At 41.1% G+C, this 25,993-nt stretch overlaps 1 long non-coding RNA gene across 2 annotated transcripts; it reads right to left on the reverse strand.

The window, feature by feature from the left end:
• Positions 1-7,535: 7,535 nt before the first annotated feature.
• LOC118997324 (uncharacterized) lies at positions 7,536-25,804 on the reverse strand. Of its 2 annotated transcripts, none has more exons than XR_005068647.1 (3): positions 25,769-25,804; positions 22,074-22,142; positions 7,536-8,478 (listed from the first exon to the last, which is right to left on the reverse strand). It is a non-coding gene; the product is annotated as an uncharacterized LOC118997324 (long non-coding RNA). The 2 variants fall into 2 exon arrangements; XR_005068646.1 differs by having other exon boundaries at positions 7,536-8,485.
• Positions 25,805-25,993: the final 189 nt, after the last annotated feature.

Here is a 25,993-nt window from a genome sequence, read left to right on the forward strand (position 1 = left end):
TACACCTCTCTGCACTGTGCTGGGTGATGAGAACGTGAGCTTCTTCACGGCAGCAACTTTATTGTATAACTGTACCTGGAAGGCTTTGTGGAGTGTCAACTGCACAGTAGGTATTCAAGAAATGTTGGTGCAGTAACACAATTGAATTTTTTAAAAAGGTGGAGTTAGACAAATCTAAATGGTCTTGGAAATGCATTCTCTTCCTCCTTTAAGTATCTGAGCAGAGAGCAGGCTGAGCTTCTTGAGAAAAAAGTCTTTGGTTGATGTCAGTGGTCCTGCAGGGCAAATCTCTTTGTTCCCGGGGAACTTGGAATAAAGACCTTGAGTTTTGGTCCATAGACTCCTTAGCAATATTTCCAAGAACAGAGCTCCTTTCCTACCTTTCTTAGAGAAACTGGTGTCGTCTGGCTCCTCCTAAGTAACCTGTAAACATGTGCCACAGTATATGGGGGGAGGAGTGTTCTCTTTTGCTGTGCCCCTGGGAGCAAGTCTAGCCTCTGACTGAGGCTGGCCATTCTTCACTGAAACTATGGCCATAGTACTTTTACAATACCTATGCCCAGCTTATGTTAGGAAATAATGAAATTCAGGAGGCAGTGTGCACTCTGCTACTTATCTATTTCTGAGCTTTCCACAAATAAACCCCAGGTTGTATCTATGCTATGTGGCATTAGGGACCCCCTTACATAGCAGGAAGACAGAAATAAAACCATGGAAAAGAAATAGTTAAGCTTTAAAGATAGATTCAGACAAGACTTAGATATAGGACAAAAAAGAGAAAGTAACCAAAACACAAAAGATAGGAGACAAATAATCATAAATATTGAATTAGTATAGTTTAAGTTATCCTAACAATAGCAATGCTTAGAATGGGATGTTCATGCAAAGGTGGACAGAGACTCATGAAGTGGATTAAAGAATCCTGAAACCCATGCACGTGTATAAAGCCACCTAATCTATAAAAAAGACATCACTGCAATTTGGTAGAGAAAGGACAGTCTTTTCCGTAAAGGTGCAATGGGATATCTATATGGACAAAAAAATTGTCCATCTTTTTTGAGATGGGTAGACATAAATGTAAAAGGTAAAGTAATAAAGATTTTAGAAGGAAACACAAGAGAATCTCACAGTTTGGGGAGAGGCAATGCTTTCTTAAAGAGGACACAAAATACACTCCCTGTAACAATGAGAGATTGAGAGATTGGACTTCAACAAAATTTAAAACTTTTTAAATAAAAAACACCATTGAAAGAGTAAAAATGCAAGTCAGAAAAAATTAACTGGCAATATATGTACTTAACTAGAACTCGTATTCATGATATATGATAAATTCTTACAGATTCAATTTTAAAAAAAAAGGTAATGACAACCAAGTGAAGGTCTGGGCAAAAAACTCAAATAGGCATTTCACAAATGAGAATATCAAATGTCAGTAGGGCTATGCAAAGTTGGGCAGTGTCCTCTGCCAGATACAAGTCAAAACCACAGTGAGATGCTGCTGCCTACCACAATTGCCACAGTAAAACAGACTGACAACAGCAAGTGATGACAAGGATAAGGTGCAAGATGGAACATTCATATTTTTATTGGGAGTGTAAATCAGCAGTTTACAATGTAGGAAAATTCCTTGGCAATATATATTGAAACTAAGTATATATGTATCTTATGATTCAAAAATTCTATTCCTAGTTAAATGCTCCAAAATTAAACTGTACTATATAGTACATGTACTGTAATGTACTATATTGTTCATAGTAGCTCTATAAATCATTGTCATCATCAAAACTATAAACAACTCAAAAGTCTATTGACAACTGAATGAATAAATAAATTATAGTATATTAATATAATGGAATGCTACATAACAATAAAAATATGCACAATTGCTACTGGCAACAACATGAATAAGTAATACAAATGTAATGTTGTATGAAAGAAACCAGATATAAAAGAATACATGCTGTTTATCACTTATATGAAGTTTAAGAACAGGCAAAACTAACTTATGGTGACAAAAATCAGAATAGTAATTGTCTCTAGGGTGGAGTATTGACTGTGAAGGGGCATGAGGGAGGCTTTGATTGATGCTGGAGATGTTCTACATTTTCATCTTGGTATTGAATACATGAAGTGTAAGTAAAAATTTATTGACCTATTATTAAGATGTTTTGTATTTATGATATAATATATTATAGTCAACAGCAATAACAAAAGTTAAATTTTTCTTAATTTCATATTACAAATTTTCACCGATACATTATACTGAAAATCAAAATTGCTGGTCTTATCCTAGTCCTCATTTCAAGATATCACTCCAGTGAATAACAGCTCCCAGGCTATTCAGGTACAGTAGCTTGTGATGGAGGAAAGCCAACTTCTATAGTGAAATAAAAATCCAGACCAGATCACTCACTTTGGTCAGATTCTTATTAAATCCAGATGATGGTTTACTACTATGTACATTATTTTACTTAATGTTTGAGCCTTACTCATTCTCGGCCTCTTTTATCTTCATCATTGGAACTAGGGTGTCTGCTCAGTTACTTCTGGTAGATCACGGCTATCTCCAACTCCAGCGCCAAGTTCACCAATGAAACCTACAGCTCTACCGATGAATTATGCAATGGATTCTGCACACTGTTTCTCTTCCGTTCTCCATCTATAGTACTAATGTTGTATTCTCTTCTCTTAACATTGTTTAACCATCTGTTAACCCAGCTTTCTCCCCAAGGGGGTCAGTGAGGAGAAATGATTTGAAGGTTCTACTGAAGTGCTTTACTGAGGGGATAGTCCATTAGCTGTTGATTTTGTTTGTATTCAGCATTCTGCTTCTGTCTGTGGTTTTAATTGATGTGAGCAAGCCCTGGGGCTTGAGCTGGACTCAGCTGTATGAATCAATCAATCAACCAAACAAACAAACAAACAAATGAAGTGAATCTGCCCTGGAATAAATAGATAACAGCTTTCTTAATCTTTTTTCCCCAACAGTCCTTATAAATTTTTCTTGAGGCTTATATGTGAGGAAAGTATCTAAAACGTAAAGAAATAAATAATAAGTATACATGGCTAAAGATGCAATACGTAACTGTCTACACCCTTTCATCATAGCCTAGAAACTACAGGGAGATTTGTAATATTTCCATTCACCTCATTCTACTCACCCCTTTAGTTCTGAATGCTGTAGGGTTGCCATTGATTCTGATAGTTATTTTTCAAAGGCAAAGCAAAAGCAAAACAAAATGAACAAGCAAAAAGTGAAAGGAAACAAAATCTCACTAAAGTAGTACCATCCACAGGGCAATGGAGAAGCCTTAAGAACTGATTTCCTTTCCTAACAGGGGAATGGTTGAGATCTGCTGCAGTTCAAATGCAGGCTACTGAGTAGGCACAGAGCCTGCTGGGGCAGAGAGCAGAGTGTGAGCAAATATGATGATGCTCACATCTGAACAGAGGCTTTACATGGGCTTTGAGCTCCTGCCCTTGTGTGTGAACAATACACCCTGCTAGTTGCTGCTCCCTGAACTTGTGTTCCAGAATGAAAAGCAAAGTGAGGCTGACCAGATCCTGACCTGGCGTCCAACCACAACTGGTCACGAGTGAAAAATAAAAGATTTGTTATAGTAAGGCACTGAGATTTGGGGTTGTATTCTACTGAGGGGAAAGCCATTTAATATAGGGACCCTGGCTTCCTCCAGTTCCCCGAGATGGAATTATAAAACCTAAGAATTAAGAAAGAGTCTTGCTGATGGCATCCGATTTCTTTTATCTCTACCATTCCACCCTGGAGCAGGCCACACTCTGAGATACTGAAAGATGATCTACATTTCAGAGGAAGATTCTGAGTGCTAGCATTGTTTCCCCTTAAATTGACTGCCATATGTTCGGGAGGCAGTTGGGTATAGTCAGACATTGAGTTTCAGCAGTGATTCTGTCACTTACTAGCTGTGTGGCCTTGAGGTTTGAACCCCAACTTCTTTATATGATGGAATAGGAATAGTACTGTATACTGTGTAGGATTAAATGAGATGGTATACATGCCTGACATAGTAAGGACTCAAGAATGGCTATTACTCTTCTTCTGTTGGACCTCATAATCTAATATGCATCTTCCATAGAATAAACATTCAACTACTTGGACACTCATTCAGTCAGTATTCTGTTGTAGGGTAAGTGGAAGCAGGCTGGCTTCCTCACCCAGGTGCCTGGGTAACGAAGGGAAGCAGTGTTTCCACAGTCTTGGAGGGGCCTGATAAGTAGTGTTCACATAGCCTTGAGATGGGGTCTGATAAGCTGTTCCCATAACATGAAGTAGGCTCGCATGTGCAGAATTATGCTATGTTATATAGTTTTCTTTTTGCTGGCCTTGTTTGTTCTAACATTTAAGAAGGGCGAGGGGGCTCCCTGCTGGCACCCTGACATGTGCTACACCAGGCAGCAAGGGCCACGACGTGTGCCATGCAGAGACGTGCAGAGAGACAGGCAGTGTGTGTGGCACCTGAAATCAAGGCACGCCAGACATCTTCACGGCTCCATGAGTTTTCTTCTGTCTGCCCGAATACTGTGAAGCTGTCAGGCCTCGGATGGTCACAATGCATCTATCTGTACAATTGGTTTTTTGAGCCTTAGTTTAATTCATTTTAACCAGATTAAATCTGTGCTGGCTAGAGGTGTCTTATTGAACCAGCCAGTGGCTAACTTTCCAGATCTTAATTCTGTTGCCTATAATTCTCAGCTTTGCATCAACCACAAATCTGATCAGTATGTTGTCCATTTCCTCATCCTAATTGTTAATAAATATACTGCAGGTGTTTCATTAGCCAGGCTCTTGGAGTCCTTTGGAGTTGTACGCTCACGTGTATTCATACAACACTCAGATGTTCAAAGAAAATGTAGGTTATTTCTAATAACTGATCTAATCTTCCTCATGAGCATCCCACCCCAGTGTGTGGGAGGTAAAAATAGCTTTATTTTAAATTTTCCAGTCCAAAATGTCTCAGTTTTTGTGAATTTAAATAGTTTTGTTTTGAACTCAGTCTAGAGGGGGGTAAATGTTCAATTTTTCAGAATTGCTTTCCTCCCAGGCTCTTCATCCTGAAGAGCACTTGGGTAGCTTAAATGACCTTGTGGACTTATGTTGCTGGAGGTGGGGGATTGGGCTGAGGTGTGAATGCTAGTAACTTTTGTTGGTAACTGCTCTGCCCAGTTTCCGAAGTTGTAACCCCCCATGGCTAAGGCTCAGTGAGCAACCTTGGGACCATAAGCCACTAAGGAGACAAAGCTTATCTCCCTGGCAGGAGCACTGCTTGCTTCTGCCTGCCTGGCCCCCAGTGCATGATCTGTTAGCCAATGACAGGTAAGATTCCTCAAGGAAGGGATGACCAAAGACAGACACAATCATGTGGACCCCCAGGGAAGGACTTGGGGGGCTACAGCAGAAGAGAGTGATGGACCCTCAACCCTCAGCTTTAATATAGCCTAAATCCTCATTCTGTTTGCAGAAAGTCTCCTAATCTCTTGGCTGCCTTACTTTCCCTGACTGATTTAAGCCTGAAACAATGACAGAAAGTGGTGCAGCCCTGTGCTGGAAAGGGCAGGTTCCCAGGGTAATCAGGCCTAAAAAAGAATACATAAAATCCTGTGAAATCTGCTTTGTTTAGAATGTTCTTAATTAAATGATAAGGGTCCGAGCAGGAAATGAGTTTGTTTTCCAAAGTTTTGTAGCCCCTTAGCTAACAGACCCAGAATCAGAATAAGCCTTTATAGTTCTTTGTATGCTATCTATTGTTTGATCCTTACTGCCTGACAATGATTAATGAACTTTACCTGTATTCCTGTGCAAAACGAACCCAATAGAAGTCCATTGAGGAAAAGGCTCTTGGCCCTTCTCCTTTGAGAGACTGGCCACCTTTTTTCCCCAAGCAGATCATGTGTTGGTAAACTTATTCTCATCTGTGGTGGCTGGGGGTGTCCTGTGGGTGAAGGCCCCCCACAAACTTTATGCTGGTCCTTGGGCTGGTTGCCACTGTGGTGGGGTAGTGGGTACTCAGTTCAAGGTGTGCCTGTTGGCTCCCTGCTACAGTGTCGTAGTGCTAGCCTCATACTCTGCTGTGGTTCACACTGATGTTGATGGCTGATGCAACTCAATGTCTGTTTTGTGGCATAGTTAAATCTCCCAGAGAGCTCAGCCACTTCACTTGCTAACTTGGGCCCACTTTGTTCCACCCTGGTTCTGTGGACACTCTAAAATTTAGCTCTACACAATGGAATTCTATGCTGCAGAAAGGAAGAAGGAGCTCCTACCCTTTGCAACATCATGGATGGAACTGGAAAGCATTATGCTGAGTGAAATAAGCCAGGCGGTGAAAGACAAATACCATATGATATCACCGTTAACAGGAATCTAAACAACAAAACAAACAAGCAAGCAAAATATGACCAAAGACACTGAAATATGGAACAGGCTGACAGGGACCAGAGGGGCGAGGGGAGAGAATCACAGAGGAAAAGGGGGAGGGTTCACATGAACAAGTATAAGGGACACATGGACAATAACTAAGGTGGGGGGCAGAAATGGGAGGGAGGTGGGGAGCACTGGGGGGAGCAGGGCTGGGAATATAAGACAGAAAACTGTACTTGAATAAGAATTAAATAAAAAAAGAAAAAATAAAATTTAGCTCTGATTTCCACTGGGTCTTAGGTTCAGAGGCCTAGTTTGTACTCTTTGACCATGGGGTCACTATATACCTGTGGCTCAATCCCCACCCAGATTTCTAAGTTCTAGCTGGGGAAACTGAAGACTTCTGATTAAGAGCATGGATTATGGAGCCAGCCTGCTTGGGTCTAAGGTCCAATGCTATCACTTATCAGCTGAGCAACTTCAGACAAGCTACTTGAGATAAATGAGTCTCTATTTGCTCATCTATAAAATGGGGTTAAAAATAATGCCTGTCTTCTAGGTAGGATCCTTGGTCAGGTTACATGAGTCAAAGCATGTAAAGTGCTTATAATTGTGCTCTGTAAGCACAGGGTTGATGGTTGGTATTAACTAGTAGAAAAGTAGAAAATAGGATGTGGCAAGTTATTTAATCTCTCTATGCCTATGTTTCCCATATTTGAAACAAAGATCATAATAATAACTCCCACCCTGTCCAGGTGCTCAGTTGGTTGGAGCATCATCCTGTACGACAAAAGGTTATAGATTCGATCCCTGGTCAGGGTGCATGTGGGAGGCAACTGATCAATGTTTCTCTTTCACATTGATCTCTCTCTCTCAAATCAATAAACATGTCTTTGGGTGAGGATTAAAAAAACTTATTTATAGGTTTCTTGTAAAAATTAAAGGATTAATATGCAAAGGAATTAGAATGCAGGTTGGTACAAAATAAATCCTTATCATCATCATTATTTTATTGTTGTTCCCAGGCCACAGGAGAGCTCAGGAGTGTCAACTCAGATTCATTCTCTGTCTACCATGCTACCACTGACCTAGTGGATGGCTGAGACAGTTTCTGACAAAAGTCCCTAGTCTGCCTGAATTAGGTTCTCCCTCAACTGAGTGTCGTGTCACTCCCCTCGCAGATGTCAGCCTGTAGCCATGCCTTTCATGGCTAGCTTATACTTCCTGTCTCCCATTTCCTTTCAACCCTGACCAATGGTATAAGCTCTTGTTCACTTTCTTCCTGGAAGTTACTTTTCTTAAGTAAAACTATTATCAAGTTGCTCATGTCTGACTGTTTGTTAATGGAAAGTTAAATTAGGATTCTTTTTTCTCTTCATATCAATTTGATTCTCAATTCTATTTCCAGTCTGTTGACTCAAAACAGAAATCAACTTTGAAATGATGATCCTCAAATGGGTAAATATCATTAATTTAATGAAGGGGCTTCACAACACAATGGAATGTATGGGAGATGAAGGCATAAATATTGAAGTATTTTTTTTAGAATATCCTTCTACAACTGAGAATGATGCCATTTAAGAATTCCTCATATTCCTTCTTTGTAACTGCTGTATCATCACTTGGGAAATGTGTGGAAGCATGGCTGAACAAGGAGAGGAATGAGTTTTGTAGTCACAGAACATCTGGGGATTAGGATTTATTTCCTGCTTCTGCAATAAAAATTAGAAAAGAATATTAAATCAATACCTCTTCAGTGTCATGCACTATATTTGGGGTTCATATATATTCCTTCACTCTTGAGCCTCTTATGTATCCCATGTGGTTTATAAGGTACAAGGATGCGGTGGTGAAAGAGGCATTCTCAAAGAACTAACAATAGCTCTAGGTGGTAGTATTATTATCTTTATTTATAGAATGAAGACATGAAAACATTGGAGATGTTTAGCAACTCAGTTGATTTCATGGAGCCAGTAGGTAGTAGTTTTGGGCCTCTCTCCAAGGGCCCTGAACTTTCCACATGGTGTCATCATGGGCTTGACTATTGCACCAGGCTGACAGAGATTCCAGGGATGTGGCTTCTGGAACCTATGAAAGAAAAAATAAAAAGAACACTCTGAAATGTAATGCAAAATAATGCTTGTATGTTGATATGTGCATCTTCTTTTCTGGAGAGGATCTGTAGCTTTCATCAGATTCTCATAAAAGCCCTGTCAGTGAAGAGCTGATTTTTCCTTGATTGTTAGCGGATAACTTCATTTTGACATTACCATTGGTCTAAATATATATTCTCTGGGTCCACTGCAGGGCACGGTTCTAAGTAGATGAGGTTGCGCAGCAGTAACAGAGAAACACAAAAGATGGGGAGGAAGTGGCTCTAGAAATCAATGCTCAAATAAAGTACTGAGTCATGTGTGTAGACCAACTCTCACCACTAAAAGTGTAGGATCATCACCTGTCTTCCACATGCTGCCTGCTTGAATGCCACCTTCAGTGCTCACTGTAGCCTGGTCTCCCTACATAGAAAAGAGTGGGTGTGCATGTGTGTGTGTTGATTTGCAATAATGATGAAAAGAAAAACAATATGATTCGCTTGACGTCCTGTTCAGGCTGGTCTGGCCTATGTCCTAGCAACATTATGATATATGTGAATGAGACTCTTTGGAGAAGAAGAAAGAGGATCTGTCTGGGGCAAAAGACCAGGCCCCACTGGCTGCCAGTCTTCCTTATGTTGCCAAGAGCTGCCTACTCAACATCTGAAAGTGATTGAACACACTTTCTTAAATAGTGTTCTGTCTGTGGACTGGGCGTTGGGGCAGATCAGAAACATGGAGGGAGCAATAGTTTCCACTGCGAAGTGCAGAGGGCATGTCTGTAAACTTCCAGATAAAAAGAGAAAACCAGATCTGACTGTTTATCCTGAAGTCTCCTGGAGGGTACCCCCGAGTGACCTGTTTATTATTATTGTTATTCTTTATATCTTCTTATTCCTTTTTTCCCTAGCATAAGGCTAAATATTTATGGATAATTGCCATATATCACCAACTGACTAGCGACATTATCTATCGCATTCTTTAAACCAAAATATCATATTACTTGAGTGCTTAATATACTATTTGGATGGGTAGCTTTTAAAAACAATATTATTATAGTTGTTTACTTCTCTAAGTATCTCTAAATATAGAGAATAGCAACAACAAAACCTTCAGCTCTTTTATTCTTGGAAATATGATTTAACCAAGCCAATGTTTATTGTAGCATAAGATCTAAAACAATTAGAGATGTCACATATATTTGCATTTTTGATGACATTTGCAATGTAAATGACAGAATAATGGAAGACTTTGGGAGAGACATTTGTTCCTCTCTATGCCCTGTGTACTTCTTCCCACAGAGGACACCAATTATGGAAAGCAGCTCCAAAACCAGAACAGATAATAGAGGTGAGAATGTTGTTTTAATTCTGGATTGATGCATTTCTCTTTTACTGCATGAGGTAGGAAAGCATAGAACACATGTCACAAAACTGACAGGTGTTAAATGACTTTACCCTGTGTGTGCAGTTGTCTGGGTGTGTCGATAGTAGAGGAGTGTGTCTTTGGAGATGTGTTCATGTCTTGGGGCACCTGCGGCTGTTTTGAGTGTGCCTTCAAATGCATGTCTGTGGTTGTCCAGGTGATAGATGGTTGGCTGTTGGCGAGGTCTAGAATAATTTTTTTTTCTAGAACAGCTGTGTGTATCTATGGTGGTGGTAGTCTATGTATTTGTTTTCCATAGGCCAATGAGTTGCTGCTCACCAGGAACAAAGATTTAAAATTATAGTTTCTAATAACTAGAGAGGACTTTACAGCTCATTGAATGTGATCTCCTAAAATAGAAATATTTTGTTCATTGGGAGCTGAAATAAATAACCAAAAGTTGAGCACTAGCCAGTGAATGGATGTTTGATAAGCACCTGCTACTTATCAGACACAATTCTTGACAAGAGACATATGTGGTGAGGAATGAAGTGGTTCCAGTCCTCAGGAAGGGGAAGGACACAGTTATTCAACATCAACAACCAAAAGCAATAATTTAATTAGGAGTATAAAGTGCTATGGAGGAAAACTACAGTATTCTAAGGAAGCATATAACCCAACTTGAACAGTGGGAGTAGGAAACACTTGCAAGAAAAAGTGATGTTTAAACTGAGAAATCCCCAGTCACCCTGCATGATAGTGGTGATTCATACCACTCTGCCCGCCACCCTGTGTGAGAGTAGGAATTAATGCCACCCACCCTTACCCCTGCCTCCCCTCTGCTCTATAGTAGCAGTGTTCCACGCAAAATCCTCAGAAATTTCCTGCCCTACAGGCCCTCATAGCCCTCTTATTTTGGTAATCTAATTGAAGAGCTTATGTGTCTTAGTGTTGGCCAACTGTCAAAGCAAACAACAAGCTAAAATTTCACAATAAAGGGTGATTTTTTGTTTATGCAACAATCAAGAAATTGGTGCTCCTGGTTTGGTGCTCTCTGGATTGTTTCGTTTCTACAGTGACCAGGACCCAGACTCCTTCCACATGGAGCCTCTGCTTTACTGGCAGGTGGAAGACAAGGAAAGCGAATGGAGCATGCCCCGTGGAGGTTTCGTGAGCTGGGCCTTGCAGTGAAGTACATTGTGCTGCTCCCATCGCTTTAGCTACATTTTAGTCCCTTAACCTATGCAACTTCAGGGAATACTGGGATTATTATTCTACTGACTACTCAGGAGGAGCAAGTTTTGGTGACTGCTTGAGTCAGTCTTCACCAAACTATGGCTGTCTCCTGACAATGCCCGGGGGAGATTGTAGCTGTGACTGTGGTCTGAGATGGAGAGACGAGTGCCCATTTTTTAGCTGGGAATTATGGATGGATAAAATGACTTTGATGCACTAAGACCTGAACTAATTGCTGTAATAGTACAGATGTTATCTCAGCTTTCTGAGGACTTTCATTCTGTCTTGCATCTTGTAGACAATAAAATCTTTGGAGAGGAAAACACAATATTTTGTATTTCAAAAATGTGACACATCTGTGAATCTGGTGGGAAAAAATTCACTGCCTATGAAGATCCTATACCAATATTTTACTAGTTATGCTATAAATCCTGTTACCAAACCACATCACACCCATCCTCTTCTCTCTTTGTCAGTTTTATTGGCATACACACGAACAATTCCTGTATGCTTCTTGTTTAAAAGCATTTCAAAGGGACACTGAAATGTTGATAGAGAGCCATACCCTCAGAAGAAAGATGCCTGATTCCAGTAAGCAACAGAATTTCCATGTACTCAACTATTTAGGTGGCATAGTATTTGCAGCTTGTTTTTTAAATGGATAATACCACTACTAAAAGAGAAAACAAGTTCCTTCCAGTCCACCTGGTAAAGTGCATTCACTCTGCAAGAATCAGCTCATTGTCTCTTTGTCAAACCTTCTCAGACTCAACTGAGTCAAGTTGAGCATTCCTTCCTCAGTGCCCACCTTATTCCTGGAACACTTACAATTCTAGCCATTCACTTCTACGTCCGTTTTCACAATAAGCATGTAAACTCTGGCAACAACAAAAGTATCCTTATTCCACCTTAAAGATTTCAAGTTCCTATTTTGAGGAATTTTTCGCCTTTCAAATGTCTGGCATAGTAGGAGCTCAGGAAATATTTAATGAACAAATGAATGGGCTGTTGAATAAAATAGAATGGTTTACAGGCAGCTTTAATTGCAGAAAATAAACATGCCTCAGATGTTCAGCCCTGTGTCTACACTTTCCTGACTCCTTCCTTTGGGTACCAGGTCTGGGAAAAGAGGATCTGTGGTTTCTGAGCCAGCTAGGCCAGCATCCAGGCCAGCATCCCTGGCCTGCCTCACCTGTGCAAAGAATCACACTCACAGTGGCTCCACATGCATTTACAGTGCCCTGGCAAATTGTATTTCACAAAGTAGGACACAACAGAAAAAAAAAAGAAAGGAAGGAAGGAAGGGAATGTGGCCTCTTTTGTAGAAACTTTCTCTTCAGGATGGTGCGTGAGGTCTTGCCAGATTTGGATGGCCTCTAGCATAAAAATAGTGACTCCAGCGTGACCTTGTGATGAGAATGAATCCAGGTGCAACAGCGAACTTGGCACAAAGTAGGCATTCATTCAATGCTGGCCATGCTTCCTCTGAGACGGTCAGCATTGCTTGTTTTATTATTTTAACACAGGCTTAACCAGAATCCCTACCTAATCAGCACACTCTGATTCCAGAGGGTGGGGAGACCAAAGTCCGGTTCCTCCACTGTGGTAAATCACATTTCGTGAGGATTAGTTGTCGATCACCATGGTGCTCATTATCGGCTGCAGTCAAATACTCTCTGTAACAGGCTGAAAACTCTCGCTTCCTGACAGCTGTTCATTGGGCATCCGAATTTAACACTCTCAGACAAGAAGTTGGGTGTTCAAAGCTCCACCCAATCATTGTATCTAGGGAGCCTGTGATTGTGCTGAAATACGGAAATTCTCGCTTGACCCAAAGTTAATAAAAACTGTGTGACACCAAAGGCTCTATGATGGATGGCAAGCAATAGTCCAATACTGTTTTATTCTCTCGAATACACTGTTTCTCTGCAAAGGCCAAGAAATTAAAGGACGGTTTTATTCTTCCCTTCCAGCCTGTGCAGGGTAATTATGTATTATTAATAATGCAGCAGCACAAATGATATTAAATGAACTACATTTGTTAATGCAGATCTTATCTAACTGCTTTTTCCATCAGTGAACTGTTTCTCATCAGGGGGTACTAATTAGCTGTAATATGTAGAAAGATGGGACAGAAATCCAATCAGATAAATGGGATCTATTTGGAGAGATCCAGGAAGGAGAAAGAAAGGCATTCATGATTCTGCAAGAATTACTACAAGTAGAAAAGATGAAGATTTCTGCTGCTTCAACTTCATTTACATTTTGTGGCCACAGAAGTGAAAACGCAGGATTGCCCACGCTGCAAAGACCTACAAATAATCTTATTTATCATGACTGTAACAGTGTTGTCTTTTGCAGTAATACAAGTGCACGCAGCTCTATAAAATTTTTGAATGGTTCACATGGCCCTAGCAAACATTAAGCCTAATGTATTAGGGTAAAAACAAATGTTCTCCAGCTTTCTCCAACAAATGTGGACATGCAGAAAACATTTGGCCTCTATTCATTTTTTCTTAGAGAAAAAAATCACCTGAAACCTCCAGATGTTATATTTTTTCCTAGAGAAAAAAATCACCTGAAACCAGATGCTATATTCTTGATAAATCCCAGATTACCTATAAATATATCTGCCAGATTCTCACCCTTTGTAAATCTTCTGAAAAAGTCCCCACAGTGAAAAGTTGATCAGTGAGGTCCTTTTAAAGTTTCCCAACACCTAAGTTAGGTGGATTGGGGGCACCACTCCAAATATGAGAGCAATATTCTCTACCCCTGCCTGCCCGCTGAGCAAACCCACACTCACCACTGTCAGGGACCCATCAGTGTCCCAAACACAAGTTGAGTGACTTACTAATCCAACAGACAGCACAACACTGCCCCTGGGGGACTGGTCTCTTTAGGCCACTTTGAGTGGGCTGGGGACTCCAAGGGAAGGGCTCATATTCTCATTGTGAATGCAAATATAAAAATGAATGGTTTCATTTTGGCTAGCTCAGTTCCTCAGATATGGAGGAGGGCTTGCCCCTCACCACTCAAAAGCTTGATAAGAGGTAGGCTGATCATTCGTTTTTGGACAAGGACTTTTATTTCTTTTTTTTGTCTGCCTCTGTAGACAAAATGCCCCCACCCCAATGATACCTTTTATTCCTTTTTAAATCCTAACCTAGTAGGCACCCAAACATTCGACTTTCTTGCATTAAAAAAAAATCACATTTCTGGGAACTACTGTCTCATCATGAGAGCACCCTAATCAGAGCTTAGCATGCACGATGAACACCTGAAACGCCTGGACGGCAGTGTTACATGCAAACGTTTCAGTGTTCGAACTTGCTTTATGAATCCTTAATGATTACCCATTGGAAACATTCATTTTCTCAGTTCTTGGTAGCTCTGCAAAATGGCACACCAACTTATTATTGAAAAAACTTGTGCTCATGCCTTAATTGCCTTTAAAAGGTAACATTCTCATTAATTGGAATGAATGTGGGATGGACACAAAAGATTTTATTAGCCGGGACTCCACTGAACATTGGAAAGAAATGAAATGTGACCTGGTCAGACAGAGTGAGAGCTGATGCCTCAGCAATCTACAAATATTCAACATCTTTTTAGCAAAGTAATCATAAAAATTCAGAAGACATCATTAAAATATAAAATCATCTAGGCATCAAGGGAAATATATTTGTATACCTCGTGACAAAAGTTGAGTGGAAACTCAGGAGTCCTATTTACATTCATATATATTCTTATATCATGTAATTAAAGCCAACAGATAAACACATCAATATGTTAAAACAGATGTAAAAATATATAGAGAGACATATTGCACTGAAACCTTGATATTGCATCCAAATGAAATCCTGTATTCCAAATATGCCCCGTAGGAGTTTTGCTCAAGGCTGTGCTTAGGTATACTTGAAAATTCCTGATAGCAAGTCACCAGGGAAAACATGTTCTTTTACAGATAATTGCTACTGGCAGCCAGAGACCTAGAGAATTTGATGTGCGGTAATGTGACCTGACTATGTATTAAACTTTTTTGAAGGACATGTGTAAAGTAATTTTTATGTCTCTCAGATACCTTGGATTTTTCCCCCCACTTGCCAGCACATTTTAAAACAACTTTTCTAGTTTTAATATATCTGTTCAGTTTTTAAAAAAATAGTTTTCAACCATAAAAGATATTAGTATTGTTTTCTTCAAAAAGAAGAAAGAAAGAAAGGAAGAAAGAAACAATCTGGAGACAAGGAAAAATTCCATGTGAGCTGTAAGAAATATGTAAATAAAGCAAAGTTATGTTATTGGTGATGAACTTTAGGAAAAATGTGAGAAATAATAGTTGCTTGTTCATAGATGAGAAATTAGAGATTAACCCATTTCCCTACAGTGGGGAGGCATCTCTGCTGCTATTTAAGGCAATAAGCACAAGCTTTTCATTAAATCTAGGGATGTTTAGGAGGCAGTTCCTGAGGTATTTTAAAGATATTGCTTCAGAAGCTATAATTAATAACTTGAAAAAATTTTAAATAGGCAAGGACACATATGTGCAATGATACAATTCAATGAACAAGTATCATCATTGCTAATTATTTTGCTTCTATCTTTTTTGTGTTATTATGCCATCCTCATTTTATTGTTCAATATTATTAACATGTAAGCCTTAATTAAGCATAATGTCAGAAGGTTCTGGGAATATTGCTAAAGATTTCGAAAGGTAGTTCAGGGACTTGTTTGGAAAGAATCCCTGGATCAACCAGGGAGTGTAATCTATAAAAAATGTACTTTTGTGTTGAGAGTTACATGAATCATTATGGACTGACATTGGAAATTAGCTTTTAAGAACAAAAAACCAGAGGGGAAAAATGAACTCCAAGCAGCGTGTAGTACAAAACCCAGGAATGTCACATTAGTTTCCTTAATGACAGGCAGCAGTTCATAGTCTTACATGCCTATATTCTGGTGCCAGAAAGATGAAAATCCAAAATGACAACTTATCAGGAAAATGATATATTTCTAGTTTCCATTAAGATCATTAAAAGCCACATTCTCTCTTCGTATATGCAAATGAACTTTCCATAGAAAGCCATGAGCAAGGGTAAGATTTGGCCTGTGTTCACTAAAAAACTGCAAAGAAAGTAGCAGTAGAAAGCTCTAGATACTTGATGGACCATCCAGGCTGCATATTTATACTACTGTGTCTTGTGGTTTGGTTATTTTAGGGATAGTTAATGTTAATGTAGGCAGCTAGTTAGTTACTAAGAAGAGAGAAGGGAGAAAGCTGGCTAAACTTGGCTAAGGCAGGAAGTTACAGCTTCCCAGGCACCTTAGGGGACAGCCACACCCTCTGCCAGAGGGGCCAAAGGGACATTAATCCCGGAATAGGCAGGAAAGACAGTCCAATTTCCCTGGGGAACAACTAGCTCATTTGCCTGCATAAAGGAGGAAGGGGTGGTGGGTAAACAGCCAGGGGGAGATTTCTCTTCTGAGGCATGTGAAGCAAAAGCCAACATGGTGCAAGGGGAGTCCTACTATGAAGCATGCGCAGTAGGAGCCACAATGGTGACCTTAAAGGGGAAGAGTCTCCTCGGGGAAAATCTGGGAAAACAACTGAATAGGACGAGAGCATGAAACCCTGGAAGATCAGGAGAGGGGTTGCATAACTTGATAAAAGATGCCTGCTGTCTCTCAAGCCCACGGAAATGGAATCAAAACTTGACGAAGGCCTGGGTCTGGCGGGCTCTCTCTCCTTTCAGCAGCAGCAGCAGCGATGGTCAACGCATAGCACCAATTGCTGGCTGGACATGAACAGAGACTGTGCGGAACGCCTGGAGGCCTGGAGCCGGGCTGATGGCACAGCGGCTCTGGGTCCTGGCCTTCCTCCGAGGCTTGGTGGGCGCACGTGTGGTCCTGCAGGCTCAGAGGCTGCATTTCTTTTGCAGTGAAATGGAGCCACCGGGTTTGGATGAGACTTTAGGCACGGCATACGTGGGGGCAGTCATTTGTTTTCACTCCGGTAGGTCTTGCCACTCTACCTCAGATCCGTGCGTGTGTCCCTGAAATGCCTTTCCTGCAATATTGTGGAAGAATCCTTTTCCTCTAGCAACAATAGTACTGATGCAAAGGAAAACAGGGTGAAACTAAGGTGAATAATATTGTCACGTAGTAATTTCTGGTAAAAGATGCGATGGGATACAATCAATGACAAAGCAGCATTTTGAGAGGTAGCCCCTCAAATTTCAGGTGGACTTGTTTTTCAGACAAAAACAAGGATGGAGCTGTCATGACAAACCATCTATATCACGACAATGACACAGTCTGGGGCAGGGTTAAGAGCCAGCCTTTGCAGGCAGAATATAGACTACGACTCTGTACATGGCCATTAGCTGTGTGACCCTGGACAGTTTACTCAACCTCTCTATGATGTTTCTGCGTCATAGTGAGTATTACATGAGCTCTCAAATGTGAAGAATTTAGTAGTACATAGTAAGTGCTATATAAATGCTCGCTAGTAATATTTTTCAAATCCTGCAAAATATCTGTTGAGACCTCATAAATCTGTGATCTGTGTCAATAGGCTTTAATACTCAGCAGTGAAGCCATGGTGTTCCTTTGGGTTGAATTTGTTATAAAAATCACTCCCCCCAAACATGCACAAAATATGATGAAAATATAATCTGTACCACACACCCCTTTCTTCCTTTTGATACTTAAAACTCGGTCTCTTAAAGTTCTAGGTACAGAGGAAGTTTGACTTCCTCAGTTTTTGTTCATTAGGAGTATGTTCTGCTTGAGGGCAGGGAGAATATTATAGGTTCTTGTACAAACTGGGAGCACCTCATAAATGTTAAGCTGATCTCAAAACAGATGGAGCTTGCTGGATGGATAGGCAGTGTATAAAGGAAAGAAACCAGACTTTATTAAGGAAAAGTCAGTCTATAAAAACAGAAAGTGGTTTTTCAAAAAAGAGATTAAGAGACACATTTTTCAATAAAGAGACACATTATTTTTAAGTTCATTAAAAATAATGTGTCTACATTTTATAAAAACTACTTCCAGTAACCGAGGGTTATGTCAAATATTTTGAAGAAAAACTAAAGAATAATATATTCTTCAATTTCAGTATTTTGGAGTGGTAGAAAAACAAAAATCTCAAGTGTCATTATCCCTTAACCGACTTCTAGAACAGCAATGTCCAATGGAAATGTAATAGGAGCTACGTGATTTTGAATTTTCTGTTAGTCGTGTCGAAAAAAGTAAAAAGAAACTGATGAAATTAATATTTTAAGTAGCATATTCTATTGAACACAATATATCCAAAATGTTTTCATTTGACATGTAATCATGAAAAATTGATCAATGAAATAGTTCACATTCATCTAGTAAGCCTTAAAAAAACCTGGTGTGTTTTCACAACTACAAGACATCTCAGCTTGGACCATCCATATTTCAAACGCTTCGTAGCCTCTTATAGTGAAGGCAACCAGATTCCAGGACACAATTTTATAACAAGCTGTACTTTTAGAAAGTGGCAGGATAGCATCTGTTGGCTTCCACAAATGAGGTGCTTCAAGTCTCTACTTAAAGAGATTTTACTATGGCCTTTGGCTTTGGTGTCACCGGTGCTGGATACATTCCCGTTTCTGTTGGTTAATTTTCCTTTTAAGTGTGTACAGAGTACTCGTGTGCCTTTCTGACATTTTGCAGTGAGGTCTGTTCTCTTGAAACAAATGGAAATTGGCTTTGGAATTCATGTGCCTGACTCGACAGCTGCAGGGGCAGATTCAAGCGCACACACAAGGTGAAAGAAAGCCACCTGGGATTCTTTTTTTAAAATGTATACTAGGGATGGAATAAGAAGATGCAGGCATGCCTTCTTACAGTGCCAGATGAGACAAACAGGTGGCACAAGGAAGGAACAAATAAAGGATGAAGGGAAGAGCAGCAGGTTAAGGCCTCAGGCAGAGCAAATACAAGGTTCAGCTGCTGCAGGTTCAAGCCTGAGGCAGGATAATAGAGCTGACTGTGGCAGAAAGGAAATCAGACCTGTCAACAGTGCAATTCATCCATGAATATGTGAGGGTAGAATACAGTAGGAGGAATTCGGGCCTTTCAGCCTTGCTGTTCAGACTCAGGATCCGTGAAAGCCACGCCACCTCAGAAAGACGCTCAGACCCCTCCATTATTAACCAGATGAGAGCTATGAACCCGATCTTGTGATAAGGATCACAAAGCTTCTATTGTTTAAATATTTCTTTTCTAACTTTGCACACCAAGGGATACAGGCAGCCGGCCCCAAATGCAAGCAAATACATCGTAACTAGGAAAAAATATGAAGAGAAATAAAAATGTTTCTAAAAATATTTCTCTGCGAGGGGCCCTACATATAAATGAGGGAAAACCAATAACCTTCCTCTTCCACACAAATAAATCATCACAGAGCCAACCCCAGTGCCTTCTGAAATGAAGCCTGACACTAAAAAAATGCAAGTCCCTAACACACAGAAAATATGTGTGAAACTTAGCATAGCTCAGGGAGAAGGGCTTTTCTTTGTCTTCTGATACTTACTTCCTGAACATCCACACACACTCAAGGGCTATGGGAACATAACCTGCAGGGAAGCTGAAGCTGAGGTGCTTTGCAGTGGGCGAGAAAGCCCTGGTGGGAAGGGCTGGTGAGAGCTGTGGGCCTTGCCTCCTCCCAGGAAGCCAACAAAGGGCGGCTATACCGATGCCTTCGAATTGCCCTCACCAAATGTCATGGCCAAGCAGTTCTTCGAAGGGCCTGAGATAAAAGTCTGCTTGGCCCGAAACTTGGAGAAATCACCTGGTCTCAAAGCAACGAGTAGTACTGAGTTTTGGGATGAGTCCAGAAATCCTGCATGGAATTAGTTATGTTTTCGTCGCTGGATCTTTCTTTAAAAAAAGAAGAGAGAGAGAGAATCTGGCTAAGCCAGCTGACCTTCCTTCTCTACATTCTATCTCCTTTTCTCTGAGCCCTTCCCTTGCAAGGAAGGCCTCTGAGGAGATTCTTTAATTTCACTCATGAACCCCAGAGAACAGATTTCACTCTTAGAAGACTTCTCATAGCCACTGAAAACTATAAACAGCCTTGCAGGACAAGGCGCTTCTTTACCTACCTACACGGCAGGAACGGGTGAGTGGTAGTTTGACCTCCACACGGAAGTCAGTCAGAGGAGGATGGAGAAAACTTGAACCGAAAGCCCAGAGTGTGTCCCCTGGGAGGGAGGGCCCAGTTTGTGGCTGGCATCCATCTGCCCGTGTCAGTGCCCAGTGATTGCCAGCCTGCTTCGCTCCCTAACTCTCCTCCCTTAGGGAAATTAGGGAGCCTCCACACCCTTTCCTTAGAATCCTAATATTTTAGAGCAAGCCTGTAACTTTAGAGGTCAAGTCTCCATTTTAGAGGTAAGAGAACTGAGGTCCAAGTGATGTATCGTGACTGGGATTAAGTCCCCATGACACTAGTTTAACAATCAGGAACCAGATCACAGGAGCCCGGTGTTTCCCAATTCCCCTTCCAAGTGCATAAAGAGGCTTCTGGGCCTTCACGTAGTCATGGGTAAAGGTGAAGAGTTATGTCAAATAAGAGAGAAGGAAGATTAGATAGAAGCTAAAAAGACCCTGGGTGCAGAGAATGGCCTGCAAAGATGTGTACATACTACTCTTGGAAACTATGAATTCGTTACTTTACTTGGCAAAGGGATTTACAAATGTGATTAAGGTTAAGGACCTTGAGATGAGATCATTCTGAATTACAGAGGTGGGTTCAGTCTGATCCTGGTAATCTTTCCAAACAGAGAACCTTCTCAGGCTGCACTGGAGCACAGAAACGGGGGCATGACGGACAGGTCTGACTCCACTGGCTTTGAAAATGAAGGAAGGAAGCAGCGTCTAGAAGATGGAAAAGGCAAGAAGATAAACCTCCTCTGGCGCCTCCAGAAGGAACACTGGCTGTTCAGTTCTTGATGGTAGCTCAGGGAGACTTAGGCCGAAGTTCCGTTCTACAGGGCTGTAAGAAACAAGACCCAGAAGCATTAAAAGAATATGATACATTAGGACATCTCTTTCTGAAGGAGTTACTGGAATTCTCAGAAAAGTGACTAATCCCCTTGAGAGATGGGTCATGATTCTGGAACACAGGTTGGGAGCAAAACACATGTCCATTTGGAGAAACAGCACTAACGTTTTATTGTCTTGGAAATGTGATGAGCAAAATGCATTACCAAAAGTAATTAGAACAACATGAAGGAACCAACTTCCCCAGTTAATTTATTCCAAGCAAAGAGAAAATCTCATAACTGTATTTAGTGTCAGAACATTTTAAGTTGGTTTGCCTTTCTTGAATGGGAGCTAATTTGTAGTTTGGATTGTCCTGAAAGTTCTCTTTGTCATCAGTGACTTAAAAATACTGCTACTGGGCAAATGCAATCAATGATCTCTACATTGCAGGCTGAGTAATTACATAATAATGATTTGCATTAATGAAAAGACAAGTTGGTCCAGATCCAGATGTGCCAGTGACCACGGTTCCCTGCGACGTCTAAGCAGATTGCTGAGGTCAGAGGAATTTCAGCGTTGGTTGGGAGACCAAATGACTGGTTGAAAAGTCTTTCCTAATCAACATCACTTAATGGCTCTTTAATGACTGACTCATCATTTTTCTCCAAGTAAAAGTACATTTAAATTTCAAAATAAAGCAAATTTTACTTCTATCTGTGAAAAGGAACAGATGTTTCACTGACATGTGCATGCAAGCTGTTGAGTGTGACCTTGCAGGAGAAAGCAGTTTTGAAAATGAGCTTTTGTCTCCCAATCTGGGGAAAACAATGCTGCAGTGAAGATTTAATAAAAAGTCATAGCTTCTCATAGAAGCTTATTTCAGCAAAGTAAACGATTAATTAAAATAACAAATGTCAGCTGTTTCCCAGGCTGACAGTTAACACCACGCAGCATTTGCTTACCTTGACGTACAGGATGCATGGGACACGGGATGGATCCATAATTCATTCTAGGTATGGCTCTCTCATGCCCTAACATAGTGATAACAGAGTGATAAATTAGCTCCTGTTCAGCAGTTTTGTTAGCAAAAGTACTTGGGGACTTGGGGAAAAGCCACCTAGAGAGGGCCTTTTGGCAGACTGAAGGAACACACACTTGAACAGCTTGAGTGAAAGTTTCATGGAATTCCTGGAAAACTTGAGTACCAAGAAAAACAGGTGGCGAAAATGCAAAACTAGGTGAGAGAAAGAGGAAGAGAGACAGCACGCCAGTGCATTACAATCTGCTTTTAGCCATGGAGGGGAAAAATTATTAAGTAGGGGAAGGACCATATCACTCCCAAGAGGGCAGGGAAATGAGAGGTTAGGGAAAAGAGTCCAATTTCAGAGCCAGAACTGGGAGTAGAGGCTGGAAAGGAAGGGTAATTGACAAACACCTTCCACTGTCTCTACAGTCAACAATGTAAAGTAATTGGGTTTGGGGGAAGGGCCCGTGGGGCCTGAGCACATCATGGGGCAAACTGGCTCTAAGCAGATTCCCGATATGATACATAGGTGAGAGAAATAAATAGAAAAAGTTACACCAAATCTATGAAGCGTATTGGTGCAGTCTGTTTTAGGACTTTTCTATTCAGACAGCTCTGTAATACATTTATTAGAAAATTATAAAGGGAAGAAAAGCCCATTTTGTTAGGGCACATTGTAAAAGTCAGTGTGGGAAGGCTGACGAGGTGAGAAGTGGAAATGAAAAGGTGAGCTGGAGGAAATGTCTGGGTAAAGCAGATTAGGGGGCGGAGGGGATGGGGGGTTGAGGGCCTGTGGGGTGCTGTTCAGGGAAGAGCAGTTTACTACCAAGATGGGAAATGCACACCTCTTCGAGCGAGCATCATTCTGCTGCTTCCCTCAGTGTTACAGAAGGCAGAACAAAAGCATCTATTCCACAGTTCAGGTAGTCTGTGTTTTTAACAGAAAAGAGAAATACTGAAGAGCAACCATTTAAATTAGGAGCTGGATGCATGAGGGACCAGCTATTCATTTTCTTCTATAAAACCCATGATGGGCCAATGGGGTTTTTTCTTTTGTGTGTTTTGTTTTGTTTTGTTTCCTTGCCTTTTTCATTTCTAGGACTGTTTTAATGTTGTTATGGTGGAGGCATCTGCATTTTATAATTCACTTATTATCATTTCTACCAGCGTTAAAAGTTAGTGCATCACTGAGCACAATCCAGTTCACTAGTTCAAAATGAACCAATAACAATTAGAGTTTTGAGCAATGCTTGTGCATTCTTCCTGTTCCCCATTATTCTTTGTTTCCTCATTGGCTAGGGGACTTGAGCTAAGATATGGCTGTAGATGAAAGGTATTTGGCATTCATAAAAATGAAGAACCTCAGAGGCATATAAATAAGTCTTTTGGTCATGGACATGGGCTTCAATCAAGCTATAAGCCTGTCCCAGATTGACAACCAAAATCAATGTGCAAGGCAGAAAGGAGGGTGAGCCAGTATGGATGAAATTCTTTTTGACTCTTTATTAAAAATACAAAGCAAGCAGAATCTTTTAAAAAATGATCAGAGAGGGTCAGCAACCGTCAACCCAGAAATTTCTAGTTGGGAGCCAAAATACTTAGGTACCAGGTCTTTCTAAGTGTGATAGAGCTGGGCCATGAGTGGGAGCAACGGAGACTTGCTCCCTCCGAGGAAACCTGCGCCAGGCACCGAGTGCCTGCAGGGTCTGAGGGCCACCTGCTAGGCTTGAGGGCACCAACCATCGAGATCAAATTTTGCATCTAGTGTAAATTTGGTGTGGGCCTCAAGCCCATCTTCAAGATGATCCTATCAACTCACCCCCCCCAATGTAAGCATTCCTTTCCCTGCACAGCCCGCATTTTCTCACTTTCATGCTACCCATGGAAGTTTTAGGTAAACTGGGTCTGTGCAGTGTTATCTCAAACTCCCGGAGCACCAGAGAGAATCCTCATTCTCTTATGAGTCCACGGAAAGCAACCTAAATCAAGGGCAGCCAGGACTGGATGACTGCTGCTTTCTCCTTTTTCTTTTTCCCTGCAAATGCTTCTGTGGCACTAAGTTGGACCACTTGATGGCAATTTGCTTCTGTGCTGTGCTGCCATTAGCACTTGGCTCCAAGGGGCTTCTTCTCCCTCAAGGGCTTTTCTGCTAGAGTTCAAATCTATGGCCGAGTGCTGGCTCCAACCCTGAGCTTAATGCTCCTGTAAGGTTTGCAACAAGAAAAGAAAAAAGGTGAAATGCCATTAGAAAACTAGGACACGGCTATCTTTGTATGGAGTTTATTTAGGGAGGAAAGCCGAATTCTGTCACTGTTGCAGCTTGTGGATGCTTTACCTCTGTGTAATGGCCGAGAAATTAATGTGATTGAATAGCTACAACAATAAATACAGACTTGACAGGGTGATTATCCCATAAGACTACAATCATGATATAGCATAAATCAATACCCGCCCTAAGTATATCTCCGAAAGGCGTGGTATATATTTCTACATTTACTGCTAGGTGTTGAACTAATTTGGGAGTTAGAAGCTGTGTGAAATGCAAAAGCTATTTTTCTAAGTGAAAAATTACAGAATACGTATGACAATCACTCAGAATACCTATTGCTCAGAAAACGAGTAGAAGGAAAGGAGAGTAGTAGAACTTTTAGAGCTAGTTCAAGTACAAGTCTCCCTGCCCCTTGGGGCATGTTCTTCTCACTCCACGCCAATCCAGCCCAGCTGAGCCCCCTGATTATGCTGCTGCTGCCCCACCTGTAGACCGTCAGCCCCTCCGAGAGACCCTTCTTTACAGGGATGAGCCCTTTCAGCCTCCTCCACTAAAGCAAGGCAATTGATTTGCCTGCTTGAGAGACCTGCCTAGTGCAAAGCCCTCTTAGAGCCTCTCTGGCTGGAGTTGAGTCATACAGAAAAGGAGGGTATTGATCAGGAGCAATCTGGCTTGGGTCTGTGGAGGTTTCCCTGGGGACATGGGCACTTCTCCATTGTGGAGGTCAATATTAGTGACTCTCTTAGCTGTCTTCTGAGGTAATCCCATTAGAGCTAGTTTTTTTTTTCTGGAAGCCTGTTTTTGCTCATTTCAATCACCCCCAAACCCCCAGGGAATCAGGTGGGCGCTTATTTGGAGGCAAACTGCTCCTCAGTCCTGTCAGTCCTGTTCAGGGGGACGCTTGGGACTCTCCCACGCCTGGCTGCCACTGCTCTGCCTTCCCCTCCCTGGTGGGTACCAGACCCCTCCCATCCTCCAGAGCAGTTCTTGCTTAGTGAAGAGGGCCCTAAAAAAAACTATTTAAAGCCTTAGTGTATGAAGTGTCTTCTCTCAGGGCTGAGTTCACCACTGCCAGATAAGTGTTGCCTGAACTACGTTTTTGTGAAGTAGCTACAGTGGCACTTGATAGCTGATTACGTTAATCCTTCAGGGATATTCAAGAACACATCTGCAGAGTCTACCTGTAGGAGAGTAATCAGGGTTGGATCCGGGTATCAACCACCAGACAGGCCGTCCAACTTACACGTTCGAAGTGTGTCACATATTGTATTTTGACTTCTCAATGTTGTACATTTTCCCCCTTTGCTCCTTCTCCCACAGTGCACACAAAGATTTCCTTAGTCACAAAGGATTAAATAACTCACCTATGAAAAATCCTTTTAAAGTATCAGTGCCTGTCTCGAAAATTGCCTCCCTCCTTTTTCCTTTTTAACGGAACAAAGAAAACTGTTAATCTTTTGATAATTGACTCTATTTTTACTGGAAACTTCTCTTGTAATTATTTAATACATCTCCAGTTGATTTCAGACAGTGTCTGTTTTCAGCACACATCTCCAACCAGAGACATGTTGTCCAAGCGGACAGACTAG

Source organism: Sturnira hondurensis, unplaced genomic scaffold (assembly GCF_014824575.4).
Source record: "Sturnira hondurensis isolate 20B ecotype Veracruz unplaced genomic scaffold, ASM1482457v3 Scaffold0013063, whole genome shotgun sequence".
NCBI lineage: Eukaryota > Metazoa > Chordata > Mammalia > Chiroptera > Phyllostomidae > Sturnira > Sturnira hondurensis.